The sequence below is a fragment of the Sceloporus undulatus genome, chromosome 2 (assembly GCF_019175285.1).
Source record: "Sceloporus undulatus isolate JIND9_A2432 ecotype Alabama chromosome 2, SceUnd_v1.1, whole genome shotgun sequence".
NCBI lineage: Eukaryota > Metazoa > Chordata > Lepidosauria > Squamata > Phrynosomatidae > Sceloporus > Sceloporus undulatus.
The window spans coordinates 330,301,374-330,324,878 of NC_056523.1; the positions used below are offsets into that span (position 1 = coordinate 330,301,374).

Genomic DNA, 23,505 nt, shown 5'->3' on the forward strand with positions numbered 1-23,505 from the left:
GATAGATAGATAGATAGATAGATAGATAGATAGATAGATAGATAGATAGATAGACAGACAGACAGATCTTCAGAATAAAATAAAAAAGAACAGGAAAAAACCTTGGGACTTTTCGGTCTTTTTCATCAGTCTGGGTGTGACCTTAAAAACTTCAGCTGAGCATTTGGAAATAGAATTGAGGCATTCAGAGCAAAGAGGCAGTCAGACTGGCCCAGGGAAAGTGACCAGAGCAAACAGAAGCATTCTAGCTGTGAACGATTTTTAATCATTCTGCCAAGCCACAGGTTTGCCACACACTCTTCCAGGCCACAAGTTTGGGGGGAAATTGTTGGAAAATTTCATTGCTGGGCAGAATTCTTATTGGGGAAAGCTGTCATTCTTTTATTTTGCTCCTGCCCCCATAACTGTTGGCACAGGTTCCAACCACATAATTTTCCAGCCTTTGCCTCCGTCCGGTGCCAACAGCAAAACTGTCTTTGCCAGAAGACTTGTGTGTTTCATAACAACAACAACAGAGTCTTGTGACAGGGGGAGGAAGCTGAAAAGGGCTCCAGTCAGGGTTTTTGTGTGCATAGTTTGTGTCCTAGTAGGGCTTTGATTCTTGCAAAGCTACCGAGAGGAGTTTGTCCATTTCCAAGTAAGGGAGGTGTTTGACCTGAACTCTCAGAAAGGCTCTCCAAACTGTCATTGGGCAAAGTGGCAACAAAACAAAGCCCACCAGACACAGGTTTTCAGTTTTACAAACTTCTGGAGATTATGAGAGAGGAAGGCTTGTTTAAGTCAGAGCACCATCATAGGCTGCATCTGCACTGCACTTTTAAACAGAGGCTGGATGACCATCTCTTGGGAGTGGTTTGTTGGTGTCTTTTTGCATGACAGAAGGGGGTTGGACTGGATTGCCCCTTGGGACTCTTCCATCATTACGATTCTATGATTGTTTGCATTACCATATGGCCAAATCAGATGGTCTCTGATAAACTCTCTGTCCTGATGTAAAACATCTTCCTAAACTATCCCCCCTTACCAAAAAAAGACTGTGGCTCTCGATGGAAAGTACATGTTAAAAATATTTCTAAAAACCAGCCACAGCGCAATACGTAGAAATGGGCATCAAGAACTCTGATCTGAGGTGGCCACCAATCACAAAGGCATCCTTTTAACAGCCAGCTTTGCGCAGACAGCCCATCTGTCTGCTTTTAGATGGCTACCGTCTAAAATAGATTTCGTCCTGCTGAACTTTTTGGCAGCTTCAGAGCAGGCAGGTGCCAGGACATGTTGCAAAAGCAGCCCGTCCTCTGTGGCTTTCCATTTTAAACTCTAGGTCTTCCATGCACAAGAAGGAGGAGGAGGAGAGAAAAATCTGACTTGTGAGCAGGTGATGCAGAAATTGCCTGCAGCCATTTCGGTTGAAGTCAAGAAGTGAGCTGTCTGGAGAGGAGGGACAGTCTCTCTGCATGCATGAGACAATTACTGAACTCTTTTTCCCTCCCAGATGAGCTTCAAGAAGGAGAGTGTTGGTGAAAGGGGCTTTGCTGGCTAAATGGATTTGACTGGGCAACAGCTATTGTTTACAGGGAAAAGAAGTGTTGGACTAAAAGAAGTGCTATTTAACATCTTTATCGCTGACTTAGATTAAAGAATAGTGCGCATGCTTATCAAATTTGCAGAAGACACTAAATCAGGAGGAATAGTTAATACCCCAGAGGACAGGATCCAAATTCAAAATGACTTAATAGATTAGAAAGCTGGGCCAAAGCTAACAAAATGAATTTCATCACAGAGAAATGTAAGGCACTACACTTAGGTAGAAAAAATGAAATGCATAGATATAGGAGAGGGGACACCTGCCTTAAGGAGACTACTTGTGAAAGGGATCTAGGAGTCCTAGTAGACCACAAGTTGAACATGAGTCAACAGTGTGATCCAGCAGCTAAAAAGGCCAATGCGATTCTAGGCTGCATCAACAGAAGTATAGTGTCTAGATCAAGGGAAGTAATAGTGCCACTATATTCTGCTCTGGTCAGCCCCCACCTGGAATATTGTGTCCAGTTCTGGGCACCACAATTTAAAAAGGACATTGAGAAACGAGCGTGTCCAAATGAGGGCAACTAAAATGGTGAAGGGCCTGGAAACCATGTCCTATGAGGAACGACTTAGGTAGCTGGGTAAGTTTAGCCTGGAGAAGAGAAGGTTAAGAGGTGATATGATACCTCTGTTTAAATATTTGAAGGGATGTCATATTGAGGAGGGAGCAAGCTTGTTTTCTGCTGTTCCAGAGAACAGGACCTGGACCAATGGATGCAAGCTCCAGGAAAAGAGATTCCACCTCAACATTAGGAGGAACTTCTGACAGTAAGGGCTGTTCAACAGTGGAACAAACTCCCTTGGAGTGTAGTGGAGTCTCCTTCCCTGGAGGTCTTTAAACAGAGGCTGAATGGCCATCTGTCGGGAATGCTTTGATTGAGAGTTCCTGCATGGCAGAATGGGGTTGGACTGGATGGCCCTTGCGGTCTCTTCCAACTCTACAATTCAATGATTCTACAAAACCAGACTGCCACTTGTAGAGGTGAGTCTTGATGTGCATCAGGGTTACAAGCCCTCCCTTCATCCACCATCTTGAGGGAGAGAGAGGCAGGCTAGCTCCAACAGGCCTGCCTGGAAGAAGACAAGCCTTCCCTCCAGTCCATCTGCCTTGGTCCAGGCCTTAGAGGGAGAGAAGAACTGCTGGACCTGATCCCCTCCCCACTCACCATTCCCTTCTTCTTTTGTGTCGTGTCTTTTAGATTGTAAGCCTGCGGGCAGGGAACCGTCTATTATCCCCTCTGTTGTAAGCCGCCCGGATTCGCAGTGAGTGGGCAGCATATAAATAACTCCATTTTTATTTTATTATTATTATTACAGGATTGGATTCCCAATGCAATTTGAGATTGATTCCCAGTTTTATAAGGAATCATGGGAGGCCCAGGGAATGTGTTCTGATATAGAGCCGGTAGAGACCGGCCCTTTGTGATGCCCTCGTTATGTCCTAGGGTTGCCTCGGGGCGGGGCTTCCACATGCCTCTCAACCCTAGCATGTGACAAGGGTGTCACAATGGTGGCGCCCTGTACACATGGGTGTCGTCATTGTTATGCAAGCACCACGTTGCATCCACACAGCGCTTGCGTAATGAGTGCGCCAGTGGCACACTGTGGCACACTTGTTACGCCGCAGCCACGATGTAAAAAGAACCCACTTTTCGTGGGTTCTTTTTACTCCGCAGGGAAACTGCTTGGTTTGGCGGCTGCAGCTTCCCTGCGGAGGGAAAACAGGCACCGGCAGGCCTCCCTTTTGGGGTGGTATGTACTGCGCCATAGTCATGATTTTACTCAATCTGCTACCAGTTTGGAAGAGGCTGAAAGCAGAAAACATCAGAGCTTACTCTTTCCAAGAGGAGAACCTCCCTTCTTTCTGGACAGAAGACTCTCGTTGCTCACCTTCCACATCAGTAAACAGAGAAAGCACCTTCTAACGACACCCAAACTCCAAGATTCCAGTTTCTTCATCCCCCTCATGCATCCCCAAGCATGCAAAGGAAACCCTTTCTTCAGAGAAAAATTCCAGCAAAAGAAACCCTTTCCTACAATGAAATCTCTGCTTTCAATGACAAGAATATTTGAGTTTCTCTGAAACTTTGTGGCAAAATTTCAGGAATAAACCCTTCTAGAACATGACCACATAGCCCTAAAAACCCACAAAAACTTACATTTGAGTTTCTTCCTTCTCCCAGACTCTCTTCTGCAAACAGTCAAGATTCAAGTTTCTTCCTCCTTTCACACTCCCCCTTTTAAGCAGGCAAAGGAAACCCCAGCCTTCCAGCAAAACAAAAACTGCAGTTACTTTCTTGCCAAAATGGGTGAACCATCTCCATCTCTCTCTCTCTCGAAACATGGTATAACTGAAATGTCATAAATTGGAGCAAAGCAAACTGAGACTTATTTGCTAAAGAGGTTTCACAAAAAATGCATCTCATAGTAGTTGCTGGGTTTCTTTAATTCTAAGAACATCAGAAGAGCCAAGATAGACTCTGGGCCTAAAATCTAAGCCGTTGTTCTCTTCACCAGGGCTGCATCTGCACTGGGGAAATAATCCAGTCTGACACCACTTTAACTGCCATGGCTCAGTGCTATGGAATTCTGGGAGCCTCTGACAGAGAAGGCTAAATGTCTCACAAAACCACAATTCCCAGAATTCCATACAATTGAGCCATGACAGTTAAAGTGGTGTGAAACTGGATTATTTCTGCAGTGCGGATGTAGCCATCATAGCCAATATCACTCACAGTCAGAACATAAAGGCATTAGCCCCCTCGTGAGCATGTTCCTTTTTCAGAGGTATTCTGCTCCTGATCAGCCATGGAATTGGATGGTCATCCCATCACCTTGTGACAGTGAGTTGCACAGTTTATGCATTGTATGAAGAAGCCCTTCATTTTATCTGACTTGAATCTTTCAGCGTTCAGCTTCACTGGCTGACCCAGGTTCTAGGAAACAAGGAGCAAAACCTCTCCTTAGCCATTCTTTCCATCTCATGTACAGTGGACCCTTGTTATACGCTGGGGTTTGGTTCCAAGATCCCCCGTGTATAACAAAATCCGTGTATGCTCAAGTCCCATTAAATATAATGACATAGCAAAATGGTGTCCCTAATAAAAAATGGAACATCAAGGTAAATTTATACTTTTTTGGAACATTTTCAAACCGTATATGCTTGAATCCGTGTATAAAAAATTCGTGTACAGTATAAGAAGGGCCGACTGTATAATTTTATGCAGCTGTATCATGTCCTTCCTTTACTCAGTCTTTTTTTCCTAAGCTAAATAATTCATCCCTCCTTTTTCACCCAAAGAGGTACCAGCCATTTTGGCTGCAGGCCCTTGGTTTTAAATTAGTGTTTGTAACAAGAATGCTTATCTGTTTATGTTTTTTGAGAAATGTATGTGTTACATATGGTTCAAGGTGCATTTTGTTTTAATCTATGATGGAAGAGGTTTTCCCATATTGGGAAACATGAAATAAATAAAATAAATACTTTTTGTTGGGGGGACGGGGATTGCCCCTAATCCCGGTTGGTCCTGTGTGTTGCATGCAGATCAAATCAGCCTACCCCTCCGTCCTACTTTGCCTCCCGTTGTCTCTCTCAATCTGCTGTCTAATCTATCTTGCAAAAAAGGTTATAAGACCCTCCTTGGGCTATTTTTATTCTTATTTTTTATCTGATGGGCTGCTCTTCTGTTTCATTTGGAACATTGCGCGGAGTGTTCCAGCAACTACCCCGCTAAACTGATAAAAGATACAGAAATCAAAAGGGACAAAAGAGATGGAGACTGAATTATTGTGGTCTGACCTTTCCAAGGTAAGAAGGAGAAGAGGTCCTTTCATAAAACTGTCTAAGCAAGGCCACTAGTAACTGCATCAGATTTTAGCATAATTACTACAGTAAATCCCATCTGATCTTAGAAGCTAAGCAAGGTCAGCCCTGATTAGTCCTTGGATGGGAGACTACAAATGAATACCAGGTGCTATAGGCTAGATTTCAGAGGAAGGTACTGGCCAAACCACCCCTGAGGATTCCTTGCCTAAGAAAAACCTATGAGAAATGCACCATAAAGTCAACAAGCAACTTGAAGTTGCTTGTACATATGTTGCACGTACACATGAAAGGACAAAGGGTGTAACTGTGGAGAGGAGCAAAATGAGGATAATACACCCCAAAATAAAAATTCTTCCTCCCAAATGAAATTTCTCTTCAGTTCCCCAATTTCTATTATTGCAGAGAGTGAGACACTGGAAGCCTTTCACACCTCCAATTAGCTATTTCTTTATTTTAAGTTCTTCTGTACCAGAGGGCCAGAATAAGCATTGGACTACAATTCTGGAGACCAGGGTTCGAATCCCAGATCAGCCATGAAACCCAATGGGTGACCTTCGCAAGTCACACTCTCTTAGCTTCTGGGGAAGGCAATGGCAAACCTCCTCTGAACAAATCTAGCCAAGAAAACCACATGATAGAGTCGCCATAGTTAGGAATTATTTGAAGGCACACAACAACAACAAACGTCTGTATCATCTCCCAGCCTGCAAGGGCTCCCAGAGAAATGAACAAATAAAAACCAATTAAAACAATACAGAGATAAAAACATTTTAGAAACACATTACATTACTTTTTAAAGACTCCTAGAAGTCTAAAAATAATCCTAGAATCCAGTTTTGAAACAGTTAAAACAGCAATTGCAAACACTGGAAGCCATGCAGAATAGCACTGTTTTGGCTTCTCGCTGGAAGCTTAAAAGAGATGGGGCCAACCTAAGTTCCTTGGGCAGAGAGTTCCCAAGTGACTTGGGGCCAAGCTCTCTGAAAGTCTGCCTGCTCTCATATGAGCCTGCCAGAAATTTGAGCTCTTCAAAGGAGGCCCTGTTGCATGCCACAATATCTCATGAAGTTTGGTTGGTGGATACACGTAAGAGGACTTCTACAGAGGCGCTGCTACAGAGAAAGCCCTTTTATGTACAGTGGTGCCTCGGGTTACGAAAGTAATTCGTTCCGCGGCCGCTTTCGTAACCCGAAAAGCCTTCGTAAGCCGAATTGCCATAGGCGCTAATGGGGAAAAGCCGCGATTCCGTGCGAAAAAGCCGAAAAAAGCACCAAAAAACATTCGTAACCCGGAACAATAATTCCCTATGGGATTTTTTCGTATCCCGAAAATTTCGTAACCTGGGTATTTCGTATCCCGAGGTACCACTGTATAGCCACCAACCAAACATCATGAGATGATGGGACATGCAATAGGACCTCCTGTGAAGGGCTCAAATTTTTGCTAGGCTCATATGACAGGAGGCAGACTTTCAGATATCTTGGCCCCAAGTCAGGGTTTCCCAAAACTCAAGAAACACCAATGTTAAGTTGAAGGCTTTCATGGCCAACATTCATAGTTTTTTGTGGGTTTTTTGGGCTATTAGGCCGTGTTCTAGAAGAATTTATTCCTGACCTTTCGCCAGCAGCTGTGACTGGCATCTTCAGAGAATTCTAGCATGGAAGAGAGTAGAGTATAAGTAAATGGACACCCTGTAGGCCTTGCCATTTAACAACAGAACAATACATAGATTAACTTGCAAATCACCAAGTCTTCTGCCAGCATTCTCTGAAGATGCCAGCCAGAGCTACTGGCTAAACATCAGGAATAAACACTTCTAAAACATGGCCTCAGAGCCCAAAATCCCCACAAAAAATCAAGAAATACTCTTCTTGGGTGTAATTTCTGCCACATTGCAGAAATCACACAGTTCTTTAACTTTCATGGATCAACACTATGGAATATTTTTGAAAAGAAGAGAGGAAGACCGGTGAATGCTCCTTTCCTTGCTGCCATCCCAAAGGGATATCGCTTTTCACAAATGGCACTAGCCAGCCAGTTCACAGACCTTTGCAATTGCTCTCTGGATGCCATAACACATACACTTCTGGGTGCTACGACGGCTGGTCTGTCTCTTGTCTGCTGCCTCTGCATATCTGAAACCAAGTTTAAAAATAAGGGCGGATAGCATTCCACTCTCCGGGTCCAGAAGGCCTCTCATTTTCCTGGCAGCTGCCAAGTCAGTCATGTTGTAACTGCTATGGTCTGGCAGGATCCCAAGCGTGGCTGCCGTAGATAAACTTCAGTCAATTGCCTGGTGTCTTTAAACAACAACATCCAGCTGGATTTGAGAGGATGTCAGAGGCTTTTCTTGGACACATTTGTTGTTTTTGGTGCTGGGTGTCCTTGGATCCTGTAAATTTAACTTTTTATATTTCCTAAAAGTGACCTTTCCAAGCTCTGGGTATTCTCTACACAGAGGAAATGAAGGCAGGTGCATGAACCTTTATGCATGTGTCGAGGTCTGATTTCAACTGGACTTTTACAAGATTTGAATTTTGCAAACATCTGAAATGTTTTTGGTAAAAACTGGAGAGTCAAAGATGGAGCCTATAGCATCGTTCGACATCACTTTAACTTTCATGGCTGAACACTATGGAATTCTGGGATCTGTCATTTGGTGGGAAACTAGAACTCTCTGACAGGGAAAGCTCAATGTTTCATAAAACTATTAAATCTCAGAATGCCATAGCATTGAGTGATAGCAGTTAAAGTGGTATCAAACTGCTTTATTTCTGCAGTGTGGATACACCCTATATCTTCTAATATGAGCCTGCCTGAGTTTTAAGATCCTCAGGGGAGGACTTTCCCTCAGCCCCATAACCATCACAAGTATGGCTGGTGGAATCAAGGTTTGCAAGCCATGGATGGTTGAATCCATGGATACAGAGGACCAATTGTATTTGGTTTTCAGGGAATTTTTAGCAAAAAGCACACCAATTTTTTTAAGTGGAGGGGGGCTTAGGTCTGGGTCCACATGCAGCCCACACTTTCCCCATACCTTGCTTAGGCTGCAGGAATAATCCAGTCTGACACCACTTTAACTGCCATGGTTCAGTGCTATGGAATTCTGGGAAATGCAGTTTGTTGTGGCACTAGAGCTCTCTGACAGAGAAGGTAAATCTCGCACAAAATTACATATCCCAGAATTTAGACCTGGATCAGTCACTACCTGTTTGCCCAGTCAACCTCACAGGGCTGTTGTGCAGATAAAAAGTGGCCTTGAACATGTCTCCTTCCTTGGAGGTCTTTATGCAGGGGCTGGATGGCCATGTTTCAATGGGGATGCTTTGACTGAGAGTTCCTGCATGGCAGAAGGGGGTTGGACTGGATGGCCCTTGTGGTCTCTTCCATCTCTATGATTCTATAATTCTTAGGCCCTGAGCTCATGAGAGGAAGGATTAATTTAATGCAATTTAATTTATGTAATGTAATTTAATAAAAACAAGAGGCCAGTGTTTTGCTTGTGCAATACACAGAGTTCTGTGAAAATACACCTGGTGTGTGCACCTGAGGCTTCTTTTACTGTCACTGAGAAAAGCACAGCAGGTGTTTTGCTCTTTGCCGACAAACCTCACCCTGTCATAAAGCTCTTGGCTTGGTGCCTTAGCAGTAAAATACTTGTACTGTATAACCTTGGGCCAAATTACAAGTTCTGTTAAACATGAACTCAAAAGCACGTACGTGTTTAAAATTAAGTCTTTTCGCCAAAGGAGCTGTAGGGGCCCTGGCAAATTTTGGTACTATGGCACAGGAAAAAGGGGTTCTTTTAAAGCTGGAGAGAGCGTATTGGCAGCCATAACTGGTCTCTCTTGCAGCCCAGATTAGGTCTCTAGACGACAGACCTAATTTTTAACAGTTTTAAATCTTTTTTCTTTGGGCCATTTTTCTAGTGAAAACACCTCCTCTACAGCTGCTGGAGGTGAGGAGGAGAAAAAATTTCTTTCAGCAAGTTGTATTTGCTCACTTTTCTTCCACATTTTTCTATTATCTCCCTTACTTGCATCCCGGTTTTGGGGAAAGTGTGGTATAAATAAAGTGAATGACAAGTGTGTGATGCGACTGCTAAAAAAGCCAATGCAATTCTAGGCTGCATCAATAGGAATGTAATGTCTGCTTTGGACAGGCCTCACCTGGAATAATCCTGTGTCCAGCTCTGGGCACCACAATTCAAAAAGGAAGTTGAGAAGCTGGAGTGTTTTCAGAGGAGGGCCACCAAAATGGTGAAGGGTCTGGAAACCATAAAGCCCTCTGAGGATTGGCTTAGGGAACTGAGTACTGTATGTTGAGCCTGGAGAAAAGAAGGTTAAGAGGTGATATGATTGTCCTGTTTAAATATTTGAAAGGATGTCATATTGAAGATGGAGCAAGCTTGTTTTCTGCTGTTCCAGAGAATAGGACTCGGAGCAATGGATTCAAACTCTAGGAAAAGATGCACCACCTAAACATTAGGAAGATCTTCCTGATCTGTTGGACAGTGTTTTGGAGTCTCCTTCTTTGGAGGTTTTTAAACAGAGGCTGGATGGCCATTGTCAGGGGTGCATTGATGGTGTGTTCCTGCATGGCAGGGGTTGGATTGGGAGTTTCTTCCAACTCTATGGAGATTATCATACGGGGGTTATCCCATCCATGCCCCATTCCTGTCCCAACTTTCAAGCGTGATTGCGGGAAGGACTTTCAGATGACGTCAAGCAGATCCTGTCATTAACCCATCTGAAAAGCGCAATTGACAGAGATTGTGGAAAAGACTTACAGATGACGTTGCACAGATCCCTTCATTAACCCGCCATTTAACCTGTTATTAAAGTGACATTAGCCACCAATTTCCAATTACAGAAGTTCACGTTATTGCAATGCCACTTTAATGATGGGATTGGCACTACAATTTGAAAGCCTTTCGCGCTATCGCAGTCACAGACAGGTTAATGATGGGATAAGGAGAGGGGAGCGATCCCATCCCTATCCCGTCTGTGTGTGATAATCTCCTATGATTCTAAGAAGCAGTGAACGGCAACAACAACTTTAGACATAACTGGTTTCCCATTTTGTTTGTCTTCCTAATCCATTCACTTATTTATTATTGTTATAGCCTTCCTTTCATTCAGGGAGCAGCAATTTGAAGCCTTCAATTTCTGTTGACTTAGAAATGTACACTGGGACATCACTAACCCGCCCCCTTCCCACAGAAATTAACTTTCCAATGAAAACAGGAAGCTTGTTATTAAAACCGTATGAGTCCCGCAAAACTTCAACCATCTATTCCTATGGATGGAACAGATGGAACAGATCAGTGGATGTAGTTATGTTTTATTGCAAATAAATAATCATTATAAATCAGGCCGGGGGGCTGGGGAGGACCCATAAAGATATCACAGAAAACAATGGAGTAAAAAGATTTGTTGGTGATGCCTGCATTAAGCAGCAGGCAAATAAAATATTGCAATGGCAAAGAAATTGGCTAGCTCAGCAATATCCTTCCAGAGTGTGTATCTCTCTCACATGTGGGAGATGTCTCCAGTGGTTAGGAAAGCCTTTGAAATTACCTCTCTCCTAATTTTGTAAACCTAGAACAGCACAGCATAGGTGTACCACCATACTATGCAAACTTGTTTGATTTCAGAAGCTAAGCAGGGTTGGGCCTGGTTGGGACTTGAATAGGAGACGACCATTAGAAACCACCTCCTAGGAATGCTTTGGCTGTGGATTCCTGCACTGGCAGAGGGTGGACTTTGTGATCCCTTCCATTTATATGATTATGTGATTTTTATGAATACTGGGGATCTGCAAGGAGAACAGGAAAAGAATCCTATCAGAAACCTTGAGCAATGGCTACCAGTCAGACTTGGCCATACTGGCTAGACAGACCAAAAACTAAGCAAGGTCAGATCTGGTTAATACTTGGACAGGGGATCTCCATAAGGGAATTGCATGGATGACCAGGTAAGACTAGTAAAGAGTCCTGGCTGAAACCCTGGAGGGCTGCTGCTACTGCCAATCTCAGTGGACAATACTAGTTCAGATGGACCAAGGGTCTGACTCAGTATCAGGCAGCTTTCAAAGTCACTACAGAACAGAACAGGCTAGCAGAAAAACAAAATCAAATGGTGCACAGCTGTGCAGTGAGATGTGCACAAGCAATATGGTTTGATGTTTTCAAGCCCTGAAGTCTTTGCACCTTGCATGGTTTGCTGTGCATATGTCATTACACAACAAAGACAATCAGCCGTCACAATGGGATGGGGAGATGGGTGGAAAGCATCCCACCTGCACTGTGAGGGAGATAGTCATACGAAGGACCACGCACCGCTTGAAGCAGGGTGACCGAACCAGGCAGTCAAGGTGACTTTTTCTCCCATTGCCAGGGAGATGTAAATTGTCCCTGTTATCTGTGCTTATTAACTCATTCTGTGCAAATCTGCAAGGCAACTGGAAGCCGATGCCACTTGCAACTCAGTGAACCAAATCCAACCAGCTGTTTATTGGGCCAACCAGATATATGGCCATTTCTCCAAGGTTGCAATCTGGAGCAAGCAAGCAAGAATGGAAAGCATGCCAAAACCCTCATGGGCCACACCATGCAGCAAATTGCAGCTATGGAGGTCTATAGCCAAAACAGAGAAAATCTGGGGAGGGGTTTTTATACAGCTTATATACGTTTTGCCTTCAGTGATGCCCAAACCCAAACAAAATTACAGAAAGGAAGGAACGAAGGAAGGAAGATAGATACAGTAGATATCTACACACACACACACACACACACACACACACACACACACACACAGAGTAGCCCCTCCATATTCATGGGGGATCTATTCCAGATCCCCCACCCCCGGCAAAAACGGCAAAACATCATTGGCTTGAATGGCAGCGCGTGCCCCATTTTGTCCCTGTTTGCCACCTGCAAATGGGCGAGGGACACAAATTCAAAGTCTGTGAAAACAGAGGTGTGATTGTGTGTGTGTGTATATATAATAATAATAAATTTTATTTTTTATTCCGCTTTTCCAAAAGATCAAAGCGGTGTACACAAAATTTAAAACCAGTTACAAACACATCTATATATATATATATATATATATATATATATATGGGGGCTGGGCGGCTTGTACCCTGCATTCCACAACGCTACGTCTTCCTCCACAATTGCAACATCTTAACTCTACTGAAGGGATAGAAAAGCAGGAGAGATTTGTGGGTCTCTTAGTTAGGGAACACTATCTTAGCCATTATGGATGTGGAATCCCTATACACCAACATCCCACACAGGGATGGACTACGAGCTGATAGGAACATCTTTCCAGATGGGACCACAGCAGACCTAGCCACGGAGGTCTGTCATTTTGTTCTTACCCACAACTATTTCACTTTAGATAATAACATATACCTTCAGGCTGATGGAACTGCCATGGGTGGTGTGTTTTTGCGACGGTGTGCATGCATAGTGGGAGGTGACCAAAAAAAAAAGATTATCAAAGTGGCGTGGCTTGACACCGCACTGTGTGTTTGCACCATTCACATTCAGCCTGCTTTGGGAGTGGGCTGTGTTTAGGGTTGCCATAACCTGGACGGGAGGGGCCCCGGGCCGCCAAAACCAGGATAATCCCAGTTGCAGCGCTTGACTGCACTGCCCTCCTCCTCCTCCTCCACCGAGCGGAGGAGGAAGAGGAGGGCCGCGCAGCCTGGGGCGGAGGGGGAAGCCCCTCCCTGCCTTCCCTGCGCGGCGTAGCCTAGAGAGCAGGTCTTCGGGAGGTCCGCCACTCAGAGCTTTTGCCTGCCCACGTCGGTATATATACCCTGTAACAGGCATTACCTTCCAGGTTACAGTGAGAAAAGAAAAAAAAGGCCATCAATCGTTCATGTTTCACTGGGAGCCTAATAGCCTCATCTTTTAAATGTATACTGCGTCAGTATAGTTGTAATTCTTTATCACAGGATCGTTTTTGAGGCCCTAAACACCTTTACTTGGAATATGCAAATTTCTCCCAAAGCTGACCATGGGAAAGAAGCAATTAGCCCTCCGCTTGGGTTGGTTTTCAATGGCTTGGAAGGAAGAGATTTTGTTTGGGGTTTGGGGTAGCAAAAGGCTGCAGAAATAGTTTGACCCCCCCTTAAACATCCATGGCTCAGTGCTATGGGATTCTGGGAATTGTAGTTTCTTGTGGCACCAGAGCTCTCTTGACAAAAGGAGGCTGAATGGTCCACAGAGCTACAGTTCCCAGGATTCCATAGCCTTGAGGAGGAGGAGGAGGAGGAGGAGGAAGAGGAGGAGGAGGAGGAGGAGGAAGAGGAGGTGGTAAGTGGCCAGAGGCCTCAAGTTTTTTTAAATTTTATTTTGCGTGCTTTTAATGCTAACAAGTCTCCCTTGTTTTGACAATGATAGTGTGATCATGATGATGATGATGATGATGATGATGATGATGATGATGATGATATGAGTCAGCTTCAGAGGCATGCAGGCACTGTTTCAGAAGCTGAGAGAGTGTGACTTTCCGAAGTGCCTTTTCTGTGTGTTTCTTTTCTTTAATGGTGATATTGATATCAGAAAGCCTCTGAGGCATGGCCAATGTAAATTGCTGTGATTGTTACAAACTCATGCGCAGTGAAGAAAAACCACAGTCCCTTGACCAAGTACACACTTCTGAGAAGTATAGTTGGTGCAAGAAACCTGAAATGGCAAATCCACTTTTTGTGAAACCACCTTAACATGTTCAATATGCATAGCCATGTTAAACCCAACAAGGGGTTTGGTTATGCAATAAGCCTCTGAAATATGCAAGAGATTGCCATGTTAAAATAAATCCATGGTCAGTGCCCAAATGTGCTGTTTGGAGTGGGGGGAGGGGGGTTGGCCAGAAAGGGAAGTACATTTCTGCCATCTGTCTAGGAATAATGCCCAAATGTCCTCCATTTTGATCATGCCTTAGAAACATGCATTTATATTAACATTTTTTAAAAGTCATCAATTTTTTTCACGTGTCCTCCATTTTTTAAAATGTTGTCCTATATTTGAAAATGTTGTCCTACATTTGTCCTGGTTTGGAGGTCCTGACTTATGGCAACCCTAGCTGTGTGGGCAGCTGGGTTTCGACGAGCTTTGAGAAAAAGCAAGATCAAGCTGCTTTTTCCTGCCCATCTGCTCTGGCCCTTAGTCTATGAAAGCTCAGGCTACAACGTTTTTCTCTCAGTTAATCTCAAAGGAGCTACAAGATCCCTTTGCATCTTGATCCAGACTAACACAACGTCTTTGAATTCTATTTAGGAACAGCATTTTTCTTAAAGTAAAAATCCCAGGGGTGGCTTGACACATAATTGGAGTTCTCGGGGTCTCATACAGCTCCACAAAACTTTTGCAACCATGACATTTCCATTTGCAGATGCGAGCCTTGAACCTGGATTTCCCTGATCAGCGTTTAAATTTCAGTCACCATTGGCTTTCTTTGGAACAGGGCACTGCTGAAGCCAGGATGGCAGCCCAAAATCTCTCACCCATCCGCAGCCTAGTAAGGCGCGGCACAGCCAAATCTGCCTCCTCCTCTCATTGGGACCAAATAGAGTAATTGCAGCCCTCTCTATAAACCTTCACTGCAGTTTTGAACAATTACAGTCCTACAAGGGAAGTAGCAGATTAGAGGGTTTCTCCACAACCCATCTCACCTATTAAGAACATTATAGTCATTTCACACTCCGGAGGCCTAATTAGAATGAGACAGGAGTCTGGGGAGAAGCGCTGAGCCTCAGATCTTGCACAAAATGAACATATATGACCCAACACATGGTCCTGCTTCTGGACAAGTGTCATTCAACTGAGGGAGACCAATGAAGGAGTTGTTCCTCCATGAACCTGCCTGGCAGACATCAAGAAACTGTTATCTCTTAATAGCACTTAAGTGAGAGTCTGCAAAATTAAGCTAATGGCACAAAATTTGGCAAGGTTAGTCAGTGGTGTAGGGATTTGAGTGTTGGAGACCAGGGTTCGAATCCCTGCTTGGCCATGAATGCCTACTGGGTGCAGAGTGTCATAACCACAAAAGAGGGCAAGGCACCTCAAAACATAGGACTTTCAAGAAAAATGCAGGCCATTACAAAATGAAAGCTAAAACACTCATATAAATTCTTAGCCATGCTCAAAATAGAGGACATTTTGGCATTCTTCCTGGGCAAAAGGCTGGAATGTAGGGCAGGTCCATCTGTCACACTCTCTCAGCCTCAGAGGAAGGCAACAGCAATTCTGCTCTAAAAAATCCTTGCCAAGAAAACCCTGTAACAGGTTCGCCTTAGAGGGTCCCCGTAAGTTGAAAATGACTTGAAGGCACAAAACAACAACAAAAGTCCTACTAAGTTCCCATAAGACTACTCATAGATAAGCAAGCATAATGCAGCAAGGTACAGTCCTCTGTAACTATGTGCACAGAAGTGATGCATGCAACAATTCACAGATTGGGCTCTGTGTGAAAAGAAACCTCTGGTTGACTGTAGCAGCAGGTAGGTCTGACAGCTGTCACTGGCACTTGCCATCCCCTTCCAACCCTATACAGCTTGGGTCCAGGTTATTTGAAGGCCCGTATCCAGCCCACTAGAGCACTGAGATTGTCCAGAGAGGCCCCACTCTCTGTCCCAGCACCCTCTCAGGCTCCTTTGGTGGGGACAAGAGAAACAACGGGGTCTTCTTGGTGGCTGCTCTTAGACTTCGGGACTCCCTCCCTAGAGAGGCCAGCAGAGCCCCATCCCTGCTCTCCTTTTGAGAGAGCAGCGGATGAAAACATTCTTGTGCTGTCAGGCTTTTTCAAACTAATAAGGACTGTGTAAGGCTTGTGTAGAGTTTTACAGAATCTCTCTTAACCTTTAATGTGCAATGCAGGTTTTTTTTAAAACTTTGTGTTTTTAGCGCTTTGCAATGTTTCTAACTTGTACTGTTTTTAACTTTTGTTAGATGCCTTCCTTGAGTCCCTATACCAGGAGAAAGGCAGGCTATAAAGAAATAAATAACCCCTTTTCCATTGGCACCATCACTCCCCCAGCCACTCAAAGCAGCCGCCAGCAGCGCCTGGCATCTATTTATGGCAAAAGCAAGCAAGGGAAGGGTGGCAAACTTCCACGTTCCTTTTTCCAGCAGAAGCAGATGGATGCTACGGATGAAGTGACTGATGCGCTTGAAGTGCGAGCTGATACAGCCAACCTCACTTTCTCACTCAATGATTGCTCTGTGAACTTGGACAAAAACTTAGGGTATCCTTCAACAGCTCTATAAAGTTACTTTGGGGGACTATAACTCCCAGAACCCCCCAGCCAGCATAGGGCCCTGTGTGAGCCAAACCACAAAATGTGGGAGGCTGTTTTGCCATTTTGAGAGCATGGGAAAGTTAATTTTGGGGGGGACTACAACTCTCAGAATCCCTCCAGTCCTGCATCCCCATCAGCATAGCTACTTGGGGGAATTATTGGTGTTATGTGTCCAAAAACACACTGCAGAAATAATCCAGTTTGAGATCACTTTTTTAACTGCTCTGGCTCAATGCTAGGAAACCCTGGGAACTGTAGATATGTTGTGAGATTTTTATGACAACACCTTATTTTTTAGCAATTAAGTTTTCCGTCTTTTGTAGTTGTTGTTTTTGCCTTTGCTTTGTTTTAATCACCCTATTAATATGCATGTCCATTTCTGTCCATTTCTGCTTCCTTTTCCTCCTTTCTCCCAGCAATGCTGGGCCTGAAAGCTGGCAAAGCAGCTGTGAGTGAAAAATAAAGCTGAAAGACCAGTTCAGCTTCATTGTAGAAATGACAGACATGCATTCCTCAAAACTGAACACCTGTCTCTGTGTCACTCTTGCCAAATGTCCTTTTTATTTTAAAAATCACACCACATGAATATTCATATCTTGGGCTGTTCTCTTGCTATTTTCATCTGTGCTCTTACAAGAAAAAAATTGACTTAAACAATTAGAAAAAGCTTTTTTTTTTAACCTTGCAGGTTGAGACATGCTTATCTGGAATCCAGAATCCCCTAATACTGTATTCCAAAATCCAAGATTGTCCACATGGGTGGCTGAGAGAGTGACACCTTTGCTTTCCAATGGTTTGCTTTCCAATGGTTTTGTACACAAACTTTGTTTAATGTATAAAAGTATTAAAAAACACTGTGTTGTTGTTGTTTACCTTCAAATCGTTTCCAACTTCCTGCTTTCCAAAGTGTGTGACAGCCACCATCCCTCCCCTGTGGCCCCTAATGCCAAATCCAGCAATGAAGCACTGCCTGCCATCTTTTGGGAGTACTTAGTGGGGCTGGACTACTTACCCCTTTTGGTCCCTTATGATTGTGATTTTAAGAACTAGAGAAGGGAAGCATCCTTTTCTTCTTGCCCAAGGAAAAGAGATGATGCCAGCCCATTCTGTCTGCAAGACTGATAGTATGGAGGGGGAAACCTGTCAGATTGCTGCTTTGGGTGGAGGGATGAAGATAAACCCTGCAAGATTATTTTCTTTTGCTTCCACTAATCCGACAGTGAGACAGACATTCTCAAGATAAGGTGCTCTTTCCATTCCTAAACAGCTCTTCCAAATCTGTGAGCCAGTGTGGTTTGAGTGCTGGACTACAACTCTGGAGACCAGGGTTCAATTCCCAGCTCAGCCATGAAAACCATTGGGTGACCTTAGGCAAGTCACACTATCTCAGCCTCGGGAGAAGGCCATGGCAAACCTCCTCTGAGCAAATCTTGCCAAGAAATCCCCATGATAGGGTCACCGTAAGTCAAAAAAAACTTGGAAGGCACACAACAATAACCAAATCTGCTTTCGGTCATCTTCAAATTCTGAAAAGTCATCCATCTCCGTCTGAACTCTTCCCCCTTGTTCCCATCTTTAAAGTAGGAAGGCTGGAGCAGGTCATAGAATCATAGAGCTTGAAGGGTCATCTAATCCTACTCTGTGGCATGGAGAAATACAACACACCTGAAAGATGACCATCCATCCTGTTTAAAGGCCGCTAAAGAAGGCGAATCCAACACTCTCTGAGGCTGTCTAATCCACTGTCAAACAGTTCTTACAGTCAAAAGGTTCTTCCTAATTTTGAGAAAAGAAGATCTCATTTTGCCATTTCAATCCATCGGCACATGTTCCAGTCTCTGAAGCAGCAGAAAAAAAGCTCACTCCATCTTCTACATGGCATCCCTCTTGCAGAAAGTCAGCATGGTGAAGTGATTTGAGCACTGGACTACAACTCTCGCGATCAGGGTTTGAACCCCCGCCTGACCATGGAAACACCCTGCATGATCTTGGGCAAGTCACACTCTCTCAGCCTCAGAGGAAGGCAATGGCAAACCCACTCTGAACAAATCTTGCCAAGAAAACCCCATGATAGGTTCACTTTGGGGCTGCCATAAACTGGAATTGAAAGCACACAATTGCAACAAAGGTGCTACAAGATCCCTTCACATACTGAAATTTTCTGAATGCAAACAATAACAAAGGCACACAACAACAACAGCATTATATCACCTCTCAGATGTCTCTTCTCCAATACAGTCAGCCCTCCCTATCCACAGATTTTTTTAATCCACAGACTCAAGCATCCACCGCATGAAAAAATATTTTAAAAAATATGAATCCCAAAAAGCAAACTGTGATTTTGCCATTTTATATAAGGGGACCCCCCCCCCCCATTTTTGATGCCATTGTATATAATGGGACTTCAGCATCCACAGATTTAGGTATCCACAGGGGTCCTGGAACCAAAACCCAGCAGATACTAAAGGCCCACTGTACTCAACTCTTTAGCTGTTCCTCATATGGCTTGGTTTCCAAACCTTTGACCATCTTGGTTGGACACAGTATTTCAGGTAAGGTATGACCAAAACAGAATACAGTGGCACTACTACTTCTCCTGATCAGGACACTATACTCTGGCTGATGAAACCCAGAATCGCATTGGCCTTTTTAGCTGCCACATCATACTGCTGGCTAATACTTAACTTGTAATCTACTAGGACCCTTAGCTCCTTTTCACATGTCTTGCTTTCAAGCCAGCTATCAGCCATCCTATATTTGTGCATTGCATTTTACCTGCCTAAATGTCATACCTTACATTTCTCCCTGCTGAAATTCATTTTGTTACTTCTGGCCCAGCTTTCCCATCTGTCAAGGTCCTTTGGAATCCTGATCCTGTCCATTTGATTATTAGCTATCGCTCCTAATCAGGTGTCATCTGCTAATTTGATAAGCATGCCAAATTTGGTAAGTCATCCTATTCAGTCAAGGCCAGAACACAGATTATATTGATTAAGTCTGTATTTCTCATTCCTTTCCTGCAATGAGTTCAAGGTGGTTTATGTGTCTTTCCAGTTCTCCTCCCATGTTACACAACCTTGAAAGGTAGACCAGGCTGAGAAAGAATCACAAAATCATAGAATCCTAGACTTGGAAGAAACCCTCAAGGGCCATCCAGTCCAACCCCATTCTGCCATGCAGGAACTCACAATCAAAGCATCCCTGACAGATGGCCATCCAGCCTCTGCTTAAAGACCTCCAAAGAAGGAGACCCCACCACCCTCCAAGAGATTCTGCTCCACTGTTGAACAGCTCTTACTGTCAGGAAGTTCCTCCTAGTTTTGAGGTGGATTCTCTTTTCCTGGAGCTTGCATCCATTGCTCCAGGTCCTATTCTCTGGAGCAGCAGAAAACAAGCTTGCTCCATCCTCAATATGACAGCCATTCAAATATTTTTTTTTTTAAAAAAAACTTTATTGATATATATTTACATTATAAAATAAACACAATACTGTGAAGTTTTTTGTAGGTTTTTTGAGCTATGTAGCCATGTTCTAGAAGAATTTATTCCTGACATTTCACAATACTTCTTATCCATCCACTTCCAACAGAATCGTATCCCCCCTCCATTTCTGCTTACTTGTTGTTACTGTCATATTAACCGCTAGAATCTAATATTCCTCCAACTCTGGAATCGCGTTCCTTTATCTCACCCATTCATGTATTTAAACAGGGCTATCATATCACCTCTTAACTTTCTCTTCTCCAGGCTAAACATACCCAGCTCCCTAAGTCTCTCCTCATAGGGCTTCATGTTTTCCAGACCTTTCACCATTTTAGTCGCTGTCTCTGGACAAACTCCAGCTTCTCAAAATCCTAAGAGGGCCAAGGTTACCCCAATAAATTTTATGGCACAATATGAACACCAATCTTGACCTCCCAAGACCAAATCCAACATCCCAACCACTGCTCTACATTATCCCTTGTGCAATGTGCACTGTTTGCCAATGGTCCTGGGTTCAATTTCTGACATTAGCAAAGTTGGGGGGGAAAAGGAAAGTATCAGGCAAAACTGCTGTTGGGACACATTTTCTCAACTAGAGACTGCACTATGGCTGCAATCAAAACTAAGCTAGACTGACAAATGACCTGACTAGGGCAAGAAATGCTCTGCACATAGAAACCCACACCACAAATGTGAACTGGTTTTTATTTTACCATGAGCTTTCCTTCAGATGCAAGACAGAGTCACATCCCCTTTCCCCCTCAACAACAGGAAAACGATATCATTTTAAAACAAGATTAAAGCACCACATTAAGACGGCAACCAAACCATGTCAAACCCTTTAAAAACTTTTAAGTGCAAAATACAAAATTATACCCAAAGTATACGCAAGCGAACACCCCAATAAGAAGCCACTCTTGGTGCAATTACGAATTAAAAACCTGCTTGAAAGAAAAGTTTTTGCTTGCAGAAGGAGAGTAGGGAGGCAGCCAGCCTTGCCTCCTGTGGCAGGGAGCTCCGGAGGTTGGGAGCAACAACCACCGAGAAAGAGCTCTCTCTTGTGTTTGGGATGGTGGTAGGACTGAGAGAAAGCCTTTCCCTGAAGATACGTATTAGGGGTCTGGCAGGTTTGTATGGGGAGATACGGTCTTTCATGTACAGCTGCTATCACACTGCAGAAATATTCCACTTTGATACCACTTTAACTGCCATGGCTCCATCCTATGGAATCCTAGGATTCATAGTTTGTTGTGGCACCAGCGCTGCCTGACAGAGAAGGCTAAATAACTCATAAAGCCTTCTGAGATCCTAGAATTCCAGAGCACTGAGCTGTGACAGTTAAAGCAGCATCAAACTGGATTATTTCTGCAGTGTGAATACCCAGCCACAGTCTGGACCTAAGCAGTATTAGGCTTTATAGGTCTTAATGAACTCTATAGGGCTTTATACTGCAAGAGATCTAGGCTGCCTTGGCTCAATGCCATGGAATTCTGAAGACTGTAGTTTTGTGAGACACTGAGCCTTCTCTATCAGAGAGCTCTGGGGTCACAATGAACTAGATTTCCCAGAATTCCCTAGCATTGAGCCATGGCAGTTAAAGTAGTGTCAAACTGGATTATTTCTACAGTGTGGAGGCAGCCTTACACAGCTATTTATTTGAGAACTATTCCATTTGGAAGTCTCACAATCCACACTCTCCAACAAGTGAATCCAGATTCTCCCTGGACACAGCAAATGGTTTGGAGACATGAACCCAAACTCTTCCTAAGTCCAGAGGGGAAGAATCTTGAATACAGACCCCACCTGAATCCTGATCCTGTTCAGAGGCATTAATCCAGAGCGAAAGCAGAGCCAGCTTCTAAGGGGGATGATGCTCTGGCCCAAGATCCCATTTGCACACTGAGTTTGCAGAGCCACAACATGCCCAGTTTAATGCCACCGAAGGAGTTTCCAAATAGTGTGGCATGTAGCTGCATCAGGCAAAGTACTTTCCATCCATGGCAGGAAACTCAGTGTTGACTAGACTCTCTGCATGCCATGTTCTTTTTATTTTCATGCTTGTTTACATTAATTGCATTATCTATTAACCAGAGAGTCAACGGCGGCCACGCAAACAAACACAATATGCAAAGGGATCTTGTACGGGGTGAAACAGATGTCTGCCTAACCACAAAAGAGGACAAGGAGCTGCAAAATGTAGGACATTCATGAAAGAAAGTAGGCTGTTGCAAAATAAAGGCTAAAATATATTCATAGAAATGTAAATTCATGCTCTTTCGTCTTGCTGAAAATGGACGGCATTTTGGAATTCCTCTTGGAGAGAAGGTGGAAATGGAGAACATGTCCTGGAAAAGGAGGATGTCCGGTCACCCTGATCTTGCAACACCTTTGAAACTAACTGGGCTGCGACTCTGGAGACTTGGGTTCAGTTCCCAGCTCGGCCATGACAACCCACAATGTGACCCTGGGAAAGTCACACTGTCTCAGCCTTAGAGGATGGCCATGACAGAGCTCCTCTGAAGGAACTTGCCAAGAACACCCCATGAAAGGGTCACTTTAGGGTTGCTGTAAGTCGGAAATAACTTGAACGCATACAACAACAGCAACAACAATTCCAGATCCAACAGTCTCTCAATTCCACAAGCAAACACATATCCAGCTGCCAATATCTGGATGCAGACCAAGAAGCTCAGCCAAAGGTTTGAACATTTGGGGGAAATATTAAAAAATAAAGAGGAAGAGGAGGTCCAGCCATGGAAGTTTCAAGGCAATCCCTCCTTTGTCCCAAGTTGCAAGCAGCCATGGGAATAAATAATAATAATAATAATAATAATAATAATAATAATAATAATAATAATAATAATAATAAATATTAAATAAGAAGAGGCGGTGGTCAGGCTGCACAAGTTTTGTCCCAGATTGCAAGCAGGTATGGCAAAAAATAATATAAAAGATTGCAAGCAGGTATGGCAATAATAAGAATTAATATATAATAGATGCAACAGGCATGCAATAATAATAATAATAATAAATAATAGATTGGCAAGCAGGCATGGCAATAATAAGATGACGGTGGTTAGGCATGCAAGTTTTTCAAACAGGCATGGAGGTAATAACATAAAAACAACAGATTGTAAATAGGCATGGGATAATAATACAGTAACAGATTGCAACAGGCATGGCAATAATTATGATATGGATGATGATATAATTGCAAACAGCATGGCAATAATACTACTACTAATAATAAGTAGTTAGGCCATGCAAGTTTTGCCTCAGATGCAAACGGCCCG

At 43.6% G+C, this 23,505-nt stretch overlaps 1 protein-coding gene across 10 annotated transcripts in view; it reads right to left on the reverse strand.

The window, feature by feature from the left end:
• The window catches only part of LOC121924166 (myogenesis-regulating glycosidase-like), a 718,305-nt gene that overhangs the window by 14,111 nt on the left and 680,689 nt on the right, over positions 1–23,505 (reverse strand). The window contains exons 1-3 of one of the 10 annotated variants that reach the window (XM_042455328.1): positions 9,583–9,730; positions 7,458–7,545; positions 3,744–3,849 (exon numbers count right to left, since the gene is read on the reverse strand). The exons of 3 other annotated variants lie outside the window; for them this stretch is intronic. The gene's annotated coding sequence lies outside the window, so the exon portion shown is untranslated. Of the gene's footprint in view, positions 1–3,743; positions 3,850–7,457; positions 7,546–9,582; positions 9,731–22,015; positions 22,369–23,505 lie in introns of those variants that run through there. 6 more of the 10 variants (XM_042455332.1, XM_042455333.1, XM_042455330.1 and 3 more) reach the window with 6 other exon arrangements.